Genomic DNA, 20,330 nt, shown 5'->3' on the forward strand with positions numbered 1-20,330 from the left:
ATAATAGAGGTGATAATGGGCATCCTTGTTTCACTCCTGATCTTATTGAGAAGGCTTCTAATTTATCCCCATTGCAAATGATGCTTGTTGATGGTTTTAGGTGTATACTGTTTATTATTTTTAGGAAAGGTCCATCTATTCCTATACTTTTCAGTGTTTTCAATAGGAATGGATACTGTATTTTGTCAAAGGCTTTCTCAGCATCTATTGAGATAATCATGTGATTTTTGTTTGTTAGACTGTTGATATGGTCAATTATGTGGATGGTTTTCCTAATGTTGAACCATCCTTGCATTCCTGGTATAAATCCCACCTGATCATGGTGGATGATCTTCTTAATTACTTGCTGGAGTCTCTTTGCTAGTATTCTCTTTAAGATTTTTGCATCTATGTTCATTAGGGAGATTGGTCTGTAGTTTTCTTTCTCTGTTTTTGATCTCCCTGGCTTTGGAATCAGTACCATATTTGTGTCATAAAAGGAATTTGGTAGGACTCCTTCTTTGCTTATCATATCAAATAATTTGTATAGTATTGGGATTAGTTGGTCTTTGAATGTCTGATAGAATTCACTTGTGAATCCATCAGGTCCTGGTGATTTTTTCTTAGGGAGTTCTTTGATGGCTTGTTCAATTTCTCTTTCTGATATGGGATTATTTAGGTATTCTATTTCTTCTGCTGTTAATCTAGGCAATTTATATTTTTGTAAATATTCATCCATATCTCCTAAATTGTTATATTTGTTGCCATATAATTGGGCGAGATAGTTTTTAATGATTGCCTTAATTTCCCCTTCATTAGAGGTGAGGTCTCCCTTTTCATCTTTGATACTGTCAATTTGGTTTTCTTCTTTCCTTTTTTTAATTAGATTGACCAGTACTTTGTCATTTTATCTGTTTTTTTTTCAAAATACCAGCTTCTGGTCTTATTTATTAATTCAATAGTTCTTTTACTTTTGATTTTATTAATTTCTCCCTTAATTTTTAGTATTTCTAATTTAGTTTTCATCTGGGGATTTTTAATTTGCTCGCTTTCTAATTTTTTGAGTTGCATGCCCAATTCATTGATTTCTGCCCTCCTTAATTTGTTAATATATGCACTCAAGGATATAAATTTCCCCCTGAGTACTGCCTTGGCTGCATCCCACAGAGTTTGGTAGGATGTCTCATCATTGTCATTCTCTTCAATGAAATTGTTGATTGTTTCTATGATTTCTTCTTTGACTAATTGGTTGTGGAGAATCATATTATTTAATTTCCAATTGGTTTTTGATTTTCCTGTCCAGGTGCCCTTACTAATTATTATTTTTATTGCATTATGGTCTGAGGTTACATTTATTATATCTGCTCTTTTGCATTTATTTGCAATGTTTCTATGCCCTGTTACATGGTCAATCTTTGTGAATGCGCCATGTGCAGCTGAAAAGAAGGTGTATTCCTTTTTGTCCCTATTTATTTTTCTCCACATATCTATTAAATCTAATTTTTCTAGGACTTTATTTACCTCTCTTACCTGTTTCTTATTTATTTTTTGGTTTGATTTATCTAGATCTGAAAGAGGAGTATTTAGATCTCCCACTATTATGGTTTTACTATCTATTTCCTTCCTGAGCTCTGCCAGTTTCTCCTTTATGAATTTGGATGCTATACCACTTGGTACATACATATTGAGCAGTGTTATTTCCTCATTGTTTATACTGCCTTTAATCAGGATGTATTGACCTTCCCTGTCTTTTTTAATCATATCTATTTTTAATTTGGCTTTGTCAGAAATCATAATAGCCACTCCTGCCTTCTTTTTCTCATTTGATGCCGAAAAGATTTTGCTCAAGCCCTTAACCTTAAACTTGTGTATGTCCACCCGCCTCATATGTGTTTCTTGTAGACAACATATGGTAGGATTTTGGTTTCTAATCCACTCTGCTATTTGCTTCTGTTTTATGAGCGAGTTCATCCCATTCACATTCAGAGTTATAATTATCAGTTGTGCATTCACTGACATTTTTGTATCCTCCCCTAGTCCCACCCCTTATTCTTACACTATTCTTTTAAAGCAGTGGTTTGCTTTGAGCCATTATCCCTTGTCCCCTCCTTTGATTAACTTCCCTTTCTACACCCTTCCTTTTTATTCCCCTTTTTTTATTTTTAAAGGCCTAATGAATTCCCTCCCCCTTCTTCTCTCCTCCCTTTTTTGACCTCCCTACTCCTCTGCTCCCCTTGGTTTATCCCTTCTGACTTTCTCAGTAGGGTTAGATAGAGTTTTTTATCCCAGTGGATAATGTAGCTACTCTTCCCTCTCCGGGTTGATTACACTGAGAGTGGGGTTTAAATATTACCTCTTAATGATCTCTTCCTCTCCTTCTTATACTAGTATTTGTCCCCTCCCCTTCCCATGCCCTCTTTGTGTGTAATAGAAAATCCTATTTTTCTTATTCACTCAAGATTCTCTTGGTGTCCCCTACTATTCGCCCCCCTCTTTCCCACCCCCCATGTAATCTTAGACCATTTCGTATTCCACCCTCTCCCTATGAATTATTCTTCTGATTGCTATAATAGTGAATAGAGTTCACTACAGAGAATTATTCATAGCATTTCTCCACATAGGAATACAGATAATTAGATCTTATTGAAGCCCTTAAAGAGGCAAATTTAAAAAATTATGAGTTTTCTTTCTTTCCCCTCTTTTTCTTATTTACCTTTTCATGTTTCTCTTGATTTTTTTGGTTGGATATCAAACTTTCCATTTAGTCCTGGTCTCTTCTGTGCAAATACTTGGAAATCTTCAATTTTGTTGAATGCCCATACTTTCCCCTGGAAGTATATAGTCAGTTTTGATGGGTAGTTGATCCGTGGTTGTAGTCCCAGTTCTCTTGCCTTTCTGAATATCATATTCTAAGCCTTTAGGTCTTTTAGCATGGAGGCTGCCAGATCCTGTGTGGTCCTAATTGGTGCTCCTTGATATTTGAATTGTCTCTTTCTGGCTTGTAATATTTTTTCTTTTACTTGGAACCTCTTGAATTTGGCTATTATATTCCTGGGTGTTGTCCATTCTGGATCTAGTGTAGAGGGTGATCTATGGATCCTTTCAATGTCTATATTGCCCTCTTGTTGTAGAACTTCAGGGCAATTTTGCTGAATAATTTCGTTTAGTATGGAGTCCAAGTTTCTATTAATTTCTGCTTTTTCTGGAAGACCAATGATTCTCAAATTGTCTCTTCTAGACTGATTTTCTTGGTCTGTCACTTTCTCATTGAGATATTTCATGTTTCCTTCTATTTTAAAAGTCTTTTGACTTTGTTTTATTTGTTCTTGTTGTCTTGAGAGATCATTAGCTTCTAATTGCTCAATTCTAGCCTTTAGAGACTGGTTTTCCTTTTCAATCTGGTCATTTCTGGTGTTCAATTTGCTTATCAGTTCATTTGATTTCTGGGCCTCACTTTCCAATTGTGAAATTCTGCCTTTTAAACTGTTATTTTCTTGCCAGATCTCTTCCATCTTTTTCATCATCTCTGATTTGAACTCTTCAATAGCTTGTGAACAATTTTCATTATTTTGAGAAGGTTTGGATATGTTTTCTTGTTTGTTCTCCTCTGTTGTCTGGATTTTCTCTGTGTAAAAGTTGTCGAGTGTTCCAGAATTCTTCTTGATAATCTTTCTCTTCTGGGCTTCCCTATGGCTTGCCATTGTTAGCCCAGTGCCTTCTCAGCTTTGTCCTCACACTCAGGGTCTGTCTGTGCTTTCTAGGCTCCTGAGGTCTCAGGTCTCCTTGTTCTTGGGGTTGAGCCTCCTGGTTGTCCTTGGTCTGCCCCTCTGCCCAAGGCTCCTTCACCAGTCTCATGGACTGCTTCCACAGCCGTCTGCACTGGGTCCCCACTTGTGGTCCAAGCCTGCATTCGAGATCCTTGTCCGTGCCTAGGGCAATGCCTTCACCCGTGCAGGCGCTCTGGAGAGTCCGTATGTGTTCTTTGGCCTCTTGGGGTCCTAAGTCTTGCTGCTCTCAGGAACAAGCCCTGGAGCTGCCAGTGACTTAATGGGTGCCCCAAATCTGCTTTAACTCCTGTGGGCTGGCCTTGGCACTGTGTGTGGTGTGGAGGGTGGAGGAGGGGCTTCTTCCTCTCGCGTTTTAGTGAGAGCTGTTTCACCCCTTTATAGTGTGGAAATGCCCCAATTCCACGTACCTTCAATGCTGCGCCCTGTTGTGGGGTCCCTTCGTTCGTCTGGATTCATTTTTATGTCCCCTTGAGGTCTCTGCCACCATCTTAACTGGAAGCAGCAAACTTTTGAAAGAGTGGGGCCAAAGGAAAGGAAATGCTCATCTGTCAGTCTGTTTCTAAGGCAACTCTTTCGAAGTTTCATTGTATTGTATCCTACTCATTGTATTCATCAGATTAGGAATAATGTCCCGCAGCTGGATAGAATATTTCAGGGGGCTGCATCTGGCCACTGGCCGTAGTTTGCCCATCACTGATTTAGAGCATTTTCCATATAAAGAGAATTTTGATTTCTTCATCCAAAAACTATTCATATCTTTTGACCATTTTATCAATTAGAGAATGACTCATTTTTATATATTTGACAAAGTTCTCCATATATTTTAGATCTGAGACCTCTCTTTGAAAAACTGTAAAAATTTCCCCCCAATTTACTACTTTCCTTCTTTTTTTAAATTTTATTTAATTGATTAAGATAATTTTTCCATGTTTACATGATTCATGTTCTTTCCCTCCCCTTTTACACCCCCTCCCATAGCCATTGCACATTTCCACTGGGTTTTACATGTGTCATTGATCAAAACCCATTTCCAGATTATTGATATTTGCACTGGGGGTGATTGTTTAGAGCAGTGGTTTCCAAACTTTTTTGGCCTACCTCCCCCTTTCCAGAAAAAATATTACTTAGCCCCCTGGAAATTAATATTTTTAAATTTTAATAGCAATTAATTCACCTGTGGCCATCACTGCTTCCCTGGATCGCTGCAGCACCCACCAAGGGGCAGTGGCACCCACTTTGGGAATATCACTGGTTTAGAGTCTACATCCCCAATCATTTTCCCAATGAACTATGTGTTCAAGCAATTGTTTTCACTTCTCTGTTTCTACTCCCACAGTTCTTTCTCTGGATGTGGATAGCTTTCTTTCTCATAGGTCCCTCAGAAATGTCTTGGATTATTGCATTGCTGCTAGTACAGAAGTCCATTACATTCAATTGTGCCACAGTGTATCTGTCTCTGTGTACAATGTTCTCCTGGTTCTGTTCCTTTCACTTTGCATCAATTCCTGAAGGTCTTTCCAGTTCACATGGAATTCCTACAGTTCATTATTGCTTTGAGTACAATAGTATTCCATCACCAACAGATCCCACAATTTATTTAGCCATTCTCCAATCGAAGGGCATCCCCTCATTTTCCAATTTTTTGCCACCTCAAAGAGTACGGCTATAAATATTTTTTAAATACCTCTTTGGGGTATAAACCAAGCAGTACTATGGCTGGATCAAAAGCCAGGCAGTCATTTAAAACTCTTTGGCCATAGTTCCAAATTGCCATCCAGAATGGTTGGATCAATTCACAAGTACTCCAGCAATGCATTAATGTCCCTATTTTGCCACAATCCCTCCAACATTTATTACTTTCATTTGCTGTCATATTAGCCAATCTTCTAGGTGTGAGGCGATACCTCAGAGTTGTTTTGATTTACTTTTCTCTAATTATAAGAGATTTAGAACACTTTTTTATGTGGTTATTGGTAGTTTTGATTTCTTTATCTGAAAATTGCCTATTCTTGTTCCTTGCCCATTTATTTATCAATTGGGGAATGGCTTGATTTTTTATACAATTGATTTAGCTCCTTATATATTTGAGTAATTAGAACTTTATCAGAGGTTTTTGTTATGAAGATTTTCCCTCAATTTGTTGCTTCCCTTCTTATTTTTTTATTATTCTTATTTTGTTTGTAAAACACCTTTTTAATTTAATCTAGTCAAAATTACTTATTTTACGTTTTGTAATTTTTTTCTAACTCTTGCTTGGTCTTGAAATCTTTCCTTTCCCAAAGACCTGACAGGTATACCATTCTGTGTTCATCAAATTTGCCTATAGTTTCCTTCTTTATATTCAAGTCATTCACCCATTCTGAATTTATCTGAGTGTAGGATGTGAGATGTTGATCTAGACCTAATCTCTCCCATACAGTTTTCCAATTTTCCCAGCAGTTTTTGTCAAATGGTGGATTTTTGTCACAAAAGCTTGGATCTTTGGATTTATCATACACTGTCTTGCTGAGGTCATTTACCCCAAGTCTATTCCACAGATCCTCTTTTCTGTTTCTTAACCAGTACCACATTGTTTTGATGACCACTGCTTTATAGTAATCCTGAGTTTTAGAAATGTCATTTTGGCAACTATGTGGGGGATGGACTAGAAAATGGAGATAGGTTCTCTAAAAAGGACTATCATTAGTCTATTTCCATAGTTCAGGCTAACATTGATTAGGGTCTGAACCAGTGGTGGCTATGCCAAGGAAAGATGGGGATGCTGGTGAGAGATGTCATAGATTTTAAATTATATTTACTGATATATCTATTATTGATTATCTATTGGCTTATATCACCTTTAACTATTGTCATGTATCTTTCCCTTTCAAACCAAAATCTTAAATAAAGCTGTCTACTCTCATTGTCTCCACTTATTCTCCTCTGGATTACTTGTTGACCCTTTGCAGTCTGACTTCCAACCTCATCGTTTAACAGAAAATTCTTGATCCAAAGTTACCAGTGATTTCTTAACTGTCCAATCCAACAGACTTTTTTTAATCCTTATCCTTTTTGACCTTTCTGCAACATTTTACAGTGTTTACTCTCTCCTGTATGGCTTTTTTGCTACCTTATTGTGCCTTTGTGATCTATTTTATTGGATCAATTAACAAGTATTTATCAGGAGCCCTTTATGTGCCAGTGTGTTACATACTATCTATACAAATATATTACTTTTTTATTTTAACTTTTTTAAACGCTTACCTTCTGTCTTAGAATCAATACTAAGAACAAGGATACAATGAACTAGGTATACAAAGATAGAAGAAAATAGTCCTTAACCTTGATAAGCTAACAATTGCCTCCAAGGTATATGTATTGGGTAGAGCTCTAGATTTGAAATCAGGAAGGGCTGGATTCAAATCTCGCCTCAGACATTTACTGAATGACTAAGCAAGTGACAGTACTAAGGGCTCAGATTTATCATTTGTAAAATGAAGGAGTTGGACTCAATGAATTTTAAGATGCCTTCTAGCTCTAAATTTATGAACCCTATGTTAAGTAGATATAAGATATTTTAAGAAAGTGGAGAGGATCAGGAAAGATTCCATATTTGAAGTCGTACTTGAATAAATCTAAGTATTTTAAAACACAGAAATGTATCCCAGACCTTCCCAAAGGCATGGAAGAGGGAGGTAGAAGGCCAAGTTTAAAGGAAAGGTAATTAGGACATTTGGCCAAAACAGAAAGTGTGAAAGTAATGACCTATCTCAGAAGGTAAGAGATTGTGAAGGGCTTTAAAATCACCAGATTGAGAAGTTTGTTTTTTATCCTAGAGCCAATAGGGATCCACTGAAAATTCTTGAAAGGGGAAGTAACCTGGGACTACCTGTGCTTTTAAATTATTTTGGCAACCAGGATAGCAGTGATAGAGATTATAATGAAGGAGACCAAGTGAGAAATTATTACACAGATTGATTTTGAGGTTGCAAATCTAAGTGACTAGAAGAATGGAGGTACACTTAACAGAAATAGGAATCTTTGGAGGAGGATTGAGTTTAAGTGGGGAGATAATTACAGGTATCCTTTCCAAATTGCAACTTTTCCCATCACAGTTTCAATATATGGAAGGTTGACATAAGAAATTAGATGGGAATTTTGGGGGAGTTTTGTGGAAGCCGCAGATGACACACAAAGGCTAGCAGACAACACAGAAAAAGTTTAGAAACTCAGAAATAGATAAAATATGTTTATAGGTATCATATAAAATCAATATATTATCTTTTAATACCATGAATATATACAATTTATTTTTTTAGATTTAAAATAAGTAAATAGTTATAGTTTGCAAAAAAAATGTGAAAGCCAAACTATATTTTGTGGATTTTCCAGACTGCAGGGTTGCCACATCCCTAACCCCATTGGTATGAAAGGGATACCTGCAGTTCTGTTTTTACAGTGTTGAGTTTGAGATCCTTTGGAATATCCAAATGTTTTGAAATATTTAATTGTCAGATGGTGATGAGAGATGAGAATTCAGGAAGCAGGATAAGGCTGGATATATGCTTTAGGAAATCACCTATCTAGACATGCTAACTGAACCAAAGGGAGCTGATTTGATCCTGATCAAGAGAAAATGAGAGAGAGTAAAGAGGGCCCAGGACAGAACCTTGAGGAACACTCTCAGTTAAGGGACAGGCCATAGATGATGATGCAGAAAGAATATTTTTAAAGATCAAACAGGACTTCCCTAACTTTTTTTCCCTAGGCTAACATTCTCAGTTCCTTCAGTGCTTCCTCATATTACATGATTTCCAAAACCACTCACCATCTCAATTATCCTTCTCTGAAATCATTCAATTTATCAGTGCCATCCCTTAAAATATGTCCCCGTCACTGGTTCCATTGCTTCATATATGTTCTGAAATTTGCATATGGTGGAATTATACCGCCTTATTTGTTGGGGAGACACTCTTTTTCTCCAGAATAAGGACGGTCCAATATATTCCACTCTTGAAGATCATCTTAGGTAAAGATGATGGAGATGGCCATCAGCTAAGATGTACACCAGTCCTGCAGGAACAAAACAGATTTTTGAGTGAAGTAAGTCAGTCTGAATGTTCAAACAATCTTTAGAAATGTCAGAAAAGAGTGAAAAACATAGCTCTTGACAGTTGACATCAACCCATTAACTAGCATTCTTTGGGAATGGTTTTTCAGTCCACCTAAATGCTTTATCAAGGAGCCCCAAAAGAGTATACAAGGATGTTATGAGAGATACTATTCTAGGTCTTCCTAGAAGTTCAGATGCACTAAGTTAAAGGAGTCCTCCCAACTACTCATCTTTAGGTTCAGCTAGGTGATAGAGTAGATAGAATGCTGAGCCTGGAGTAAGGAAGACTCATCTTCCTGGGTTCAAATCTGGCCTCAGTCACTTCTTGGCTGCCTGACTCTGGGCAAGTCACTTCATCACCATCTAGCACTCTTCTGCCTTGGAACCAATACTCAGTATTGATTCTAAGGCAGAAGGTAAGGGTTTTTTAAAAAAGAAAGAAAAACACAAAATATAAATATGTTTTGTTCTTACTATGATAAACATTTTTCAGGTCTATTATTGTAAATAAACTATAGCACATTTGAGATTATTCCAGTTTGGAAGATTGATTGATTCATTAAGTCCATCACTTCTGGGATGTTAGTTTAGGCAATTCTAGATGAGCTGTTTATACACTTATATCAAATGATTATTTTGAGAGTAAAGATGAAAGGAGAAACTATTTCTGAAAATGCAGATGGTGTGAGTATGTATGCTATATAGTGAGGGAAGAATTTAACCATTTACTAAGCCTTTTTTAGCTTAGATAAACTATATTAATCCTTCATGAGAATATCCTAGAGAGGGTCAAAAAGTTCTTTTTTTTCTTCTCTGTAAGTTTCTTCTTCTTATCACCTCATTTAAGGCCCCACTTGATATCTGTAGAAAGGCTTGGTTAAGTAGTGGACAAAGAGCTGACCTTGAAGCTAGAAAGACTTGGGTTCAGATTCAGCTCTGAAACACACTGGCTGTGTGAGCCTGGGCAAATCTCTTCTCACTGTCTGGGCAACTTTCTCAAGACAACAGGTTGTAGAAAAGGTGCCACCCTGAACTGAGAGAGGAAATTTTTCACTAAGGATTTCCTTTTTCAGTGAAATCATCATAGGTCCAGTCTCCATCTCCATCATTGAGTTCTGTGTTTTGTGGGCCATCCTTTTTTCTGTGGTTTCATTTGATGAAGGAATCATGAAGAAATGATGTTTAAAGAGTTGATCATGCTCTTTGCATGGGCTATCTCAAATGTGCATGGACCCATCTCATCAGTGTGCATCAAGTATGCATCATCACTTCTCCAAATATACAAAAGAATGAATCATCTCCTTCTGGGCAGGAGAATGTAATGGAGGGAGGGAGATGGACGGGTGTAACTTGATGTGGGATTGAGTAAACCATGCCTTGTGTTTACTTATAAGGCAGGGTTTCAGTCAGCTTGATCTAAATTGACTAGTTGCATTTGCCAATGGAGGCACCAGAAACACAAGGACATCTAGTCAGACTTTCGGGGAGAATCTAGAGTAAAGAGGTTGTTCTCCCAATTCAGAAAATCATGCTAGTGTTCCTTGGAATATTGACAGTCTTCAGGCACTCCTTCAGACTGTGTCCACAGAAATTATTTAATCCAAGTGGGGAATATAAATACAGAATTATTGCTTTGAGTATTGGCACACCACCCCAGCATTTAGCTGTTCAGCTAAACAGTTGGAATTTAGACTTGGGCTCCATTCGAAGATCATACAGTTTAAGAAGTGAATATTGACAAAGTACTAGTATCTAAAAATGGAATCAATCAGGCCATACTGAAGATGTTTCAAAGTTTCTCTCAGTTTGAAGGTTCTCCTTCCTGAGCTTGAGATAAATGGATATTTCCAGGCTGTAACAAAACATTATCATCTGTACAAAATTAGTTCCATTAGAACATTGAAGACAACTATTGACCTTACCAGTGATCTCCTGGGTCAGAATTTTGGTGGTTACCAAATATTATTATAGGGCTTATTTGCTATATAGTATGCTAGAAAAATAGAAAGGCATTATAGTGAAATAGATAGAAACCTAGCCTCTGGGGTAAGGACAACTTGGGTTCAAGGTCCACCTGTGACAAAAATTGGCCCCATGAACCTTTTGTTGTTCAGTCATTTTTAGTGCTATATAACTTATTGTGATTCCATTTGGGGTTTTCTTGGAAAGGAAAGTAGAATGGTTTGCCATTTCCTTCTCCAACTCATTTTATAGGTGAGAAACTGAGGCAAACAGGATTAATTGATTTGTCTAGAGGCCTGATTTAAATTCATGTTACTACTGACTCCAGGTCCAACACTATCCACTGTATCACCTATCCTTGAGCAAGTAACTTAACTAGTCTTCCCTGTTAAGATAACATTTCATTGGGGACAGCTAAGTGACTCTGGATTGAGAGAGATGGGAGGTCCTGGGTTCAAATCTATTCTAATACACTTATTAGCTGTGTGACCCTGGGCAAGTCACTTAATCCCCATTGCCTAGCCCTTACTTTTTCTTCTGCCTTGGAACCAATACACAATATAGATTCTAAGATAGAAGGTAAGAGTTTAAAAAAATAGGATGACATTCCATTAACTCTATGTAGCTTATATATTCCTATTAATTTACATGTCATCTCCTCTATTAGTGTGTCCTCCTTGAGGGCAGAGCCTGTTTTTGCTTTTCTTTGTACCTCCAATGCTTATTACAAAACCTGGAACATGGTAGACACTTTAAAAAAAGGATTGCCACCCAGTTAACTTCTTGGCAGCCCAGACTGCTGTCTCTAAGGCTACAAGTTGCACAATAGTTATTGATCTGCTTTGGTAGAAGGAGTTTCCTCACTGAGGAGATAGATAAATATACACACAGCAAGTACTCTAGCCTCACTCTCCTAGAACAATTTTGGCATCATCATCACTGTCCCAGAGTTCTGTTGTTGTTTGTCCTTCATTTTTATTTTTATTTTTTTTTAAATCCTTACCTTCCATCTTGGATTCAATACTGTGTATTGGCTCCAAGGCAGAAGAGTGGTAAGGGTAGGCAATGGGGGTCAAGTGACTTGCCCAGGGTCACACAGCTGGGAAGTGTCTGAGGTCAGATTTGAACCTAGGACCTCCCGTCTCTAGGCCTGACTCTCAATCCACTGAGCCACCTGGCTGCCCCCTGTCCTTTATTTTTAAAGTGGACCAGTAGCATCACAAGAGTGATATCTTGACCAGCTCATGAACTGAATTTAAGTGAGTCGATTACATAATGTCATCATACTCTCCTCGAGTCATCAAAGTCCAGTGGCAAGACAATAATCAAGACAACTGGTGATGGCTCAGGATGCACTAGATGACTTTGGCTTCTTAGATATCTGACCAAGTTCTAGACACTCCATAGAGCCTGCCCTTAGCTGCCTTCATGAAGGCTGTTGGACAAATTGTTCTCATCTACGCATTCCCCTGGGAGAAAGTCTTCATATGCCTGGAGCGGACATTCATCTACCCTATGGAGGGTTCTGAGGCCTATAGTTACCCTCAATCTGATTTATCCTGTCTCCTGAGCAAGTTTTACTGAAGTGTGACCGATGCTTACACTACAACTTCTAGGAGCCACAGGTTAGAGTTGGGTGAAAGACAGACACCAAAGATGGATGAACAGCCCTGAAAAAAGCTCAGCAAACCCTCACCCTGGGGGTACTAGTCCTCCTGAACACTCCATACACCCCCTCAGAATTCTATAAGTACTGTTGAGAAATTGGGGTGCCATTTCTTTAATGTTATTGGCGCAATCTCAAATTCTAGAATGTTCCCTTTACTGTTTGTTGCCAATGACTAGTTGTCCCAGTTCCATTTAACCTGATGGTTCTTAACCTGGGGTCCATGAAAATATTAATTTACTTTGTGCTGAGGAAAACCTTCAAACAGGAGGAAACTTTAAAACATTCTCAATTTGGCCTCATCTCCATTTAAAAATACTAATATTTGTCAATATTTTCTACTTAAACTATGTGATCTTTGAATGGAGATTTTTAAAATTATAACTGTTCCATCAAAAACCTAAATGCTATCACGATGTGCCTGAATTCCAAGCAATAATTCTATATTTATTTTCCCACTTTGATTAAATTGTTCCCATTGACTGGGTTTGAAGGAATGCCTGAAGACTATCAGTATTCCTGTAACAACCTCTTTAGTCTTAGAAAATTAGCTGGCTGTGGAAATAGCTTGGCTCAGGCTTAATTCATTTTCTATAGAGCATTTGGTCTCCTCAAGTTCATGTCCATATTCAGTTTCACTGGTGGAGGAGATCTTATATCATCTATGGCTGGGCTGGGTCTTGGATATTGCTTCTTGTTCCTCAAGACCTCAAAGCTTACACCTTTACCAGGTGCAAACCCCTGGCATAGTCTCCATTCCTTGACCCCCTTTTGGCTTGTTTTCCTGGACTTTTGAAACTCACAATGTCATGGCCTCCAGCCTCCTTCCACTAAAATGAGAGGACGAGCCCTGAGGCGGAGAACTGAGGCCATATGTTGGCGTCAGTTGAAGAGGGGCCAAGATCTCTTCCCTTGTGGCATTGTCTCTCATCTCCTGCTGGAATGTCATCCAGGAGGAAGAAGTCAGCTGAACAGAAGTGATAGGCTTTGGTGACTAGTGCCTTGGGACTATTGCCCAGTGGTTACACAACTGTAGCCAATCAAAGAGACTCCTGTTCATGATGGGGTGAGCAATTAGAAGAATGTCTACACATTCTCCAAAGCCCGTGTTGGAAATCCATCAGCCAAACACTTTACTTCTCAAGCTTGGGCTCATTGGCCAGTCCCCTGTTACATTTGTGATATGTACTCAGATTCGTCTCTGGCTTAGGGTGATAGGGGCCAATCTTTATTTTTTTAATTATATTTTTATTTTGAATATTTTCCCATAGTTACATGTTTCATGTTCTTTCCCTCTCCCCAAGCCCCCCTAATCCCCCTTAGCTGATGCACAATTCCACTGGGTTTTACATGTATCATTGATTAAGACCTAATTCCATATTATTGATAGTTGGACTAGAGTTATCGTATAGTGTCTACATCACCAATAATATCCCCATCAGCAGTGTTCAAGCAGTTGTTTTTTCTCTATGTTTCTCCTCCCACAGTTCTTCCTCTGAATGTGGCTAGTTTTCTTTCTCATAAGTCCCTCAGCCTTGCTCTTGATTCTTGCATTGCTGCTAGTACAGGAGCCCATTACATTCGATTTTACCACAGTGTATCAGTCTCTGTGTACAATGTTCTCCTGGATCTACTCCTTTCACTCTGCATCAATTCCTAGAGGTCTTTCCAGATCACATCACAATTCCTCCAGTTCTTTATTCCTTTGAGCAAAATAGTATTCCATCACCAACAGATACCACAATTTGTTCAGCCATTCCTTAATCAAAGGACATTCTCTCATTTTCCAATTTTTTGCCACCACAAAGAGTGCGGCTATAAATATTTTTGTACAAGTCTTTTTCCTTATTATCTCTTTGGGGTATAAACCAAGCAGTGCTATGGCTGGATCAAAGGCAGTTAGTCATTTAAAGCCCTTTGGCCATGGTTCCAAATTGCCATCCAGAATGGTTGGATCAATTCACAACTCCACCAGCAATGCATTAATGTCCCAATTTTGCCACATCCCCTCCAGCATTCATTACTCTCCTCTGCTATCATTTTAGCCAGTCTGCTAGTGGTGAGGTGATAGCTCAGAGTTGTTCAAGGCATGGACAGCCAGAGAAAATGCCCAGGCCTGAGAGATGGAGTGTCTTGTTCATGGAGCAGACAGGAGGCCAGTGTCACTGGATCAAAGAGGACATGTCAGGGAATAAGTTTAAGAAGACTGGGAAGGCAGGAGGGGGCTAGGTTATAAAGGGCTTAACAGAGCATTTTGTTTTTGAGTCTAGAGGCAATAGGAAACCACTTGAGTTTATTGAGAAGGACTGGTGGCTTTTCTAACATTCAATATGGTCCACTTTCACCTTGTAAAGATTAAAATTAATATATAACTAAGTATTATATTTAAAAATTTTTGCTAATAATAACTAAAGTAGAAAAAAAACTACCTAATCCCGCCCTGGTTGTGAGAGAAGAAAGAGAGAAGGAGGAGTTACAGAGCTTATGAACAATACCTGACCATGCAAGGTAATGGAGAGATTAAAAGAAATTCTGGGAAATACTAAAGGACTTCTGAGGGATGAAGTCCAGGGTACAAAATTCTACCTCAGCTGGCTTTTTTAAAGTGATAGAAGAGAGAATTCTCTTGTCTTGTTTTCTGGGTTCATTTGTTCTGGGGAGCTGCGAGAAAGGAGAAGGGACAGTGGCATTGGCAGACACTGGGACTCTTTTTTTTATGGATTATAAAGACTAGAAAGTAGAATTGGGTGATATTGAATAGAGAGTCCGTCTGATATCTTGGAAGACCCGAGTTCAGTTCTGCCTCTGACATATACTGATAGGTCCATACATTCTTTTGACTTGGGCTAGCTATATGCCTAACTGCTTAATTTCTTACCATCTCTAAGAGTAAATTGAGGGGAAACTGTTCAGTATTGGTAGAGTTTTTCACCAGAACTTTCCTATACTAGTGGTGTCAAATTCAATTAGAAAAGGTAGTGGGGGGAGGAATTAGGTTTTCTCTGGGCCACAAAAAAGACTTAGAAAACTACAATGTTTATATTTATACATAAATATACACACATATATATGCATATACAGACATATATCACTTAATATATCAACACATTAAAATCACATAGGAACTCCATTTTAATCTAGTTCAAAGGCTTGGGAGTATTGTACACCAACAGGTGATGGGTTTGACTTTTCTGATCTTCAACAAAAATATAGGTCTGAGGATAAATACTACTTTTTAAATGTCAGGTCAGTCTCATCAGTTTAAGGCATTGATAGCTACCCCCCCCTTCTGGTATTATTTTTGTATAAACTAGCTAAGTTTTCTATTTATAAACTAGATTGTAAACTCCTATGGGGCAGGACCCAAGTCTTTACTTCCCTATGGAACCTCTATAATGCTTAACTAAAGGTCTTCCACATAGGAGGTGTTCAGTAAATATTTATTCAATGATAAAGCTTCCATTTCAGTTTTCAGAAGTCTGTTCATTTATAAAAAAATAGGTAAGTAATGACTCATATGCTAACATTAGAAACATACATTTAGTAAACATCGAAGATTAAAATTTCTGAATAGGAAGGAATAATTAAACATAATAAGGAACATTTATCAAGAATTTTTTCCGAAATGATTAAACACTAGGAATTTTTCCAAGAACATTTGTTAATTTTACATTTACTAAATTTCTCATTTTTTTTTCTTATACCTATTTTCACACTTACTGTCTCTTTCCTTGTCTATGTTGTTTCTAAAGTACTATTTCACTGACCATAGGGAAAATAATCTAAATTTTTGACTGTATAATTCCATTTTTTCTTAAAGCTAAAGAGCTCTGAACTTTCTCCTGAGCAGCTGGTTGACCATTTAGAGTTGAGGACTCTGCATCTCAATAGCAAAATTCAAGCAGTTGGTAATTGAAATAGTCCTGTTTGTCTCCTCTTCCTAGTTTCTCCAACTTCAAGTCCTAGCTAAAATCCCACCTTTCTTAAGAAAACTTTCCAAATCTCATTAATACTGATGCTTTCCCCTGTTGATTACCTCTCATTTATTCTATAGACATATATAGTGCAAATGGGAGGTAATCTTAGAGGAGAAGCACCAGCAGCTGGAGCTGGGCGGGGAGGAAAGACCCCTTGCCTTTGTGGGCAAATGCGATTTGATCTGAAACTTGAAGGAACCCAGAAGATGGAGGTAAAGAGAAAATGTACTTCAGGTATGGGGGGGTCAGAAATTAAAGAAAGAGTGTTGCATGTGAGGGACAGCAAGATGGCACATATTTCTGGATCACAGAGTATATGTAGAGGAGTAAAGAGTTATAAGACTGTAAAGTTAGGGAGGAGACATTAAGGAAGGTTTTAAAAGTGAAATAGAGGATTTTGTATCTATTCCTGGGGGTTAATAAGAAGCCACTAGAATTTATTGAGTTTAAACATGAGGAAAGTGTTGAATCCATTAGTGGGGCTAAAATTTCATTTTTATAGAAATGTCAGTAGGCCAAAAAGGTACCAGAACCATTTGACCTCTGACTAGACTAGCATATTATGCCAGAAACTGGGGAAGTAGTTGCTCTTGCAGTCAGATGTTTCTGATAGTGAATTATATCCGATGTTATTTTTAGATGTAATGCTGTACTTTGTTTTTTTATTATTCAATTTAACTGATTACTACTACAGTGCTGATGTTTTGTTATTTAATTATATCTAACTATTTTTATTATTGTTAATCATGATAGCAGTTTACTTTTTAAAAGAAACTTACCAAATGGTACTCTGCACTATCATACATATATTTTATAAAAAGTAATTTCAAATGATTTCCAAGAGGATTCAACATTTTTTAACCACAGGAGAAATGTAACTCCATTTTCAATAGATTTTCCCACAGAGATGTTGTTGATATTAATGGCATCTTTTAGAGAAGCTACAAAATCTCCAAGTAACACTTTTAACTATTCTGTGAGGAGTCATTTGAGAAGAACCAGTCTTCTTGTTATGACTAGAGAGAGACTGAGCAAGGTACAGAGAAAGAGGATGAAAAAGATTTCTTGGGAAACTATTATAACTTCTATCTCAGAGAGGATAGAAAAGGATTCTTGTAAAGAGACTTGATTTATTATCCTGAATGAGCTAAATGGTGAGGGAGTATTCTCAGAAGTAAAGTCATCTGCATTTGCAATGAGGTGACTGTGATCATTTTTATAATGAAATAATTGCAAAACCAATGTCTTTGTTGTTATTATTGATTTCATTGTTAATAAATTGAATTACATATTCATTAACTTTACTCTTAGGAGATTAAAGGACTTCATATAAAAATATGGCTTCTCAAGATTAATAAATAATATCTGATGAACTAAGTTAGGACTCAGCTTAACTGAGAGATATGTAGAAAATTTATTCAATATTCTCTAGTTAGGAACTGTACATTTTCTTAGTGTCAGGGTGATTTAATTATTAATTTTATCGATTTATTTATTTTAATCAAATTATTATTTTATAATTATAAAATACTAAATATGAGAATGAGTCAAATAGCTAGCTGAGGGGTAATTTACAAGTGAGTACAAGGAACCTACAGCTCCAAACCCTGTTTAGCCCTGATACACCTACATAACCAAGATGTTTCTCCTGCTCCTCAAAAGCAGGGACTTTCATTTTTGCATTTTGTATTCTGAGAATGCATACAGTAGTTACTTAATACATGCTTGGGGATTGTTTCATTGAATTAGGAGGGGGAAATTAAAAGAGACAGAGAAAGTGTTATTTTGTATCAGATTCAATTTTATTGGCAAGGATCAATAATGATATTGAGGATTGTTGCTTGCTGTAATGAAATTCTGTTCCCTTTAATTGACTAGAGTTGGAAAAGGATATGTAGTTATTAGCAGTAGAAAGTAAATAACTGAAGGATTACTTTATTTGCAGTACTTAGGACTCTTCCCCATTTTCATTTCAACAATAATTCCCAACCTAATCCAGAAAGCATTTATTAAGTGCCTACTAGATCTAAAGTACTAGGCTAACCACTGGGAATACAAAGACAAAAAAGAGTACCTTCCTTCAAGGAAGTTTCTTTCTACTGGGAGGGATAGAATATGTAAACAATAAACATTTGCAGGATAATTTGGGTAAGGAAAGAGCACTTAATAGTAGGATGATGGGGAAAGAATCCCAGTAGGAGATTGCACATGAGTTGTGTGCTCATGCATTCAGCTTTAAGCTGAAGCTTGAAATAGGAGACTCAGTATTCTAAGAGGTTAAGGGGTAAGAGGCAATGAATCCTAAGAATGGTCTTTGAAAAGGCATGGTATTGGGAGAAAGAATACTGAATTCAAGAGAGAGCAAATCAAGTTAGTTAGAAAAATTCATGAAGGGGAGTAGTATCAAATAATCCTAGAAATATAAAATGGAGTCACATTGCAAAGAATCTTACCAAAGTGAAGGATTTATATTTTATCCCAAGTAGGGAACCCCTGAAGCTTCTTCAGTAAAAGTAGTTAAATGGTTAGATTTGTGCTTTAGAAAATGTATTTTAACAACTTTGGGGAGGATGGATTGGAGAAGGGTGAGACTTGAAACTGGAAATCCCATTAGGAGACTATTGCAATTGCCCAGGTGAGAGGAAGTTTAAGTCTTACACTAATGTGGTGACTGTGAAAAATGAAAAGGAGATCATGCAAGAGACATTGTAGGGGGAGAAACAACAAGGTTTGGTAATTGATTAGATATGTGGAATGTAGGAAAGAGAAGATTCATGGTTAACACCCAGGATTAAAACCTGAGAGACTAGAAACCCTCAACAGAAATAGAAAAGTTTGAAAGACAAATGGATTTGCCAAGGAAGAAGATAAGTTCTGGTTTGGATATGTTAAGTTTGAAGTGTTGCAAGGAAAACTAATTCATTGTCAGTTGGTGATTTGGAATTAGTGCTCAGGAAAGGCACTGGGACCAGATGTATAGATCTTGGGGTCATCTGTGTTGAGATGATAATTAACTCTCTCCACTTTTTGAAAAAAAGTGAGAAAATTATACTTCAATTTGAACTCAAATTTCATCAGTTATCTCTTTAGAGAAAGATAGCATTAGAGATGATAATTAAGCCCTTGATAGCCCATAAAGCCACCTAATAGGAAAGGGTAGAGAAAGAGAACCCAAGATAGCCTTAGGATACTCTCCCAGTTAGGGGGCATGATGCCAATGATGAGCCAGAAAAGTGGATTCATAAAAAGTAATCAGGCAAGTAGAAGAACTAGGAAAAAAGGAGGTAGAAAGATGAGACTTAAGCAAATGGAGGCAAGCCAGTGACCTGTCTTTTATTAATAGATTACATGCTTCTATTAATAAATGATAAACTCAGAGAAATGGCCTCATTTTATTACTTAAAATTCTGAGTGTTACATCTTCACAATGGATGTGAAAGAATTAAGAACTTAAAATTTTAAAAAATGAATGTTAGAAATAAATAATAATTTTTTAAAAAAGAAAGATGAGTCCTAAGAAGTGGTCATTAGATTTAGAAAATGGAAGATGGTAACATCTGAGAGAGCAGTTCAGTTCAATTATATATTAGGTAGACTCAGTCCCGGTCAGACAGCATCTAGAACATTTTGTTTTCCTTGAATATCATGTTTTAGGAAGGGCATTGAAGATCTGGATCAACTCATAGGAGGTTGTCCACAATGGTACTGAGATTGGAAATTATAGTCTGGAGAAGACAAGAAAGTTATCTTCTAATATTTGAAGATATGTTTTGGGGAAAGAAGGAATCACACAGTGGCACAGCTTTGCCCCAAAGGGCAGAATAAGAACCATTGGATAGAAGCTACAGAGAGACAGATTTCAGATC

At 37.2% G+C, this 20,330-nt stretch overlaps 1 protein-coding gene across 1 annotated transcript in view; it reads left to right on the top strand.

Annotated features, from left to right (window-relative positions):
* Positions 1–20,330, top strand: part of MYO5C (myosin VC) — a 142,649-nt gene that overhangs the window by 5,544 nt on the left and 116,775 nt on the right. The window lies entirely within an intron of this gene.

This window comes from Gracilinanus agilis, chromosome 2 (assembly GCF_016433145.1).
Source record: "Gracilinanus agilis isolate LMUSP501 chromosome 2, AgileGrace, whole genome shotgun sequence".
NCBI classification, from domain to species: domain Eukaryota; kingdom Metazoa; phylum Chordata; class Mammalia; order Didelphimorphia; family Didelphidae; genus Gracilinanus; species Gracilinanus agilis.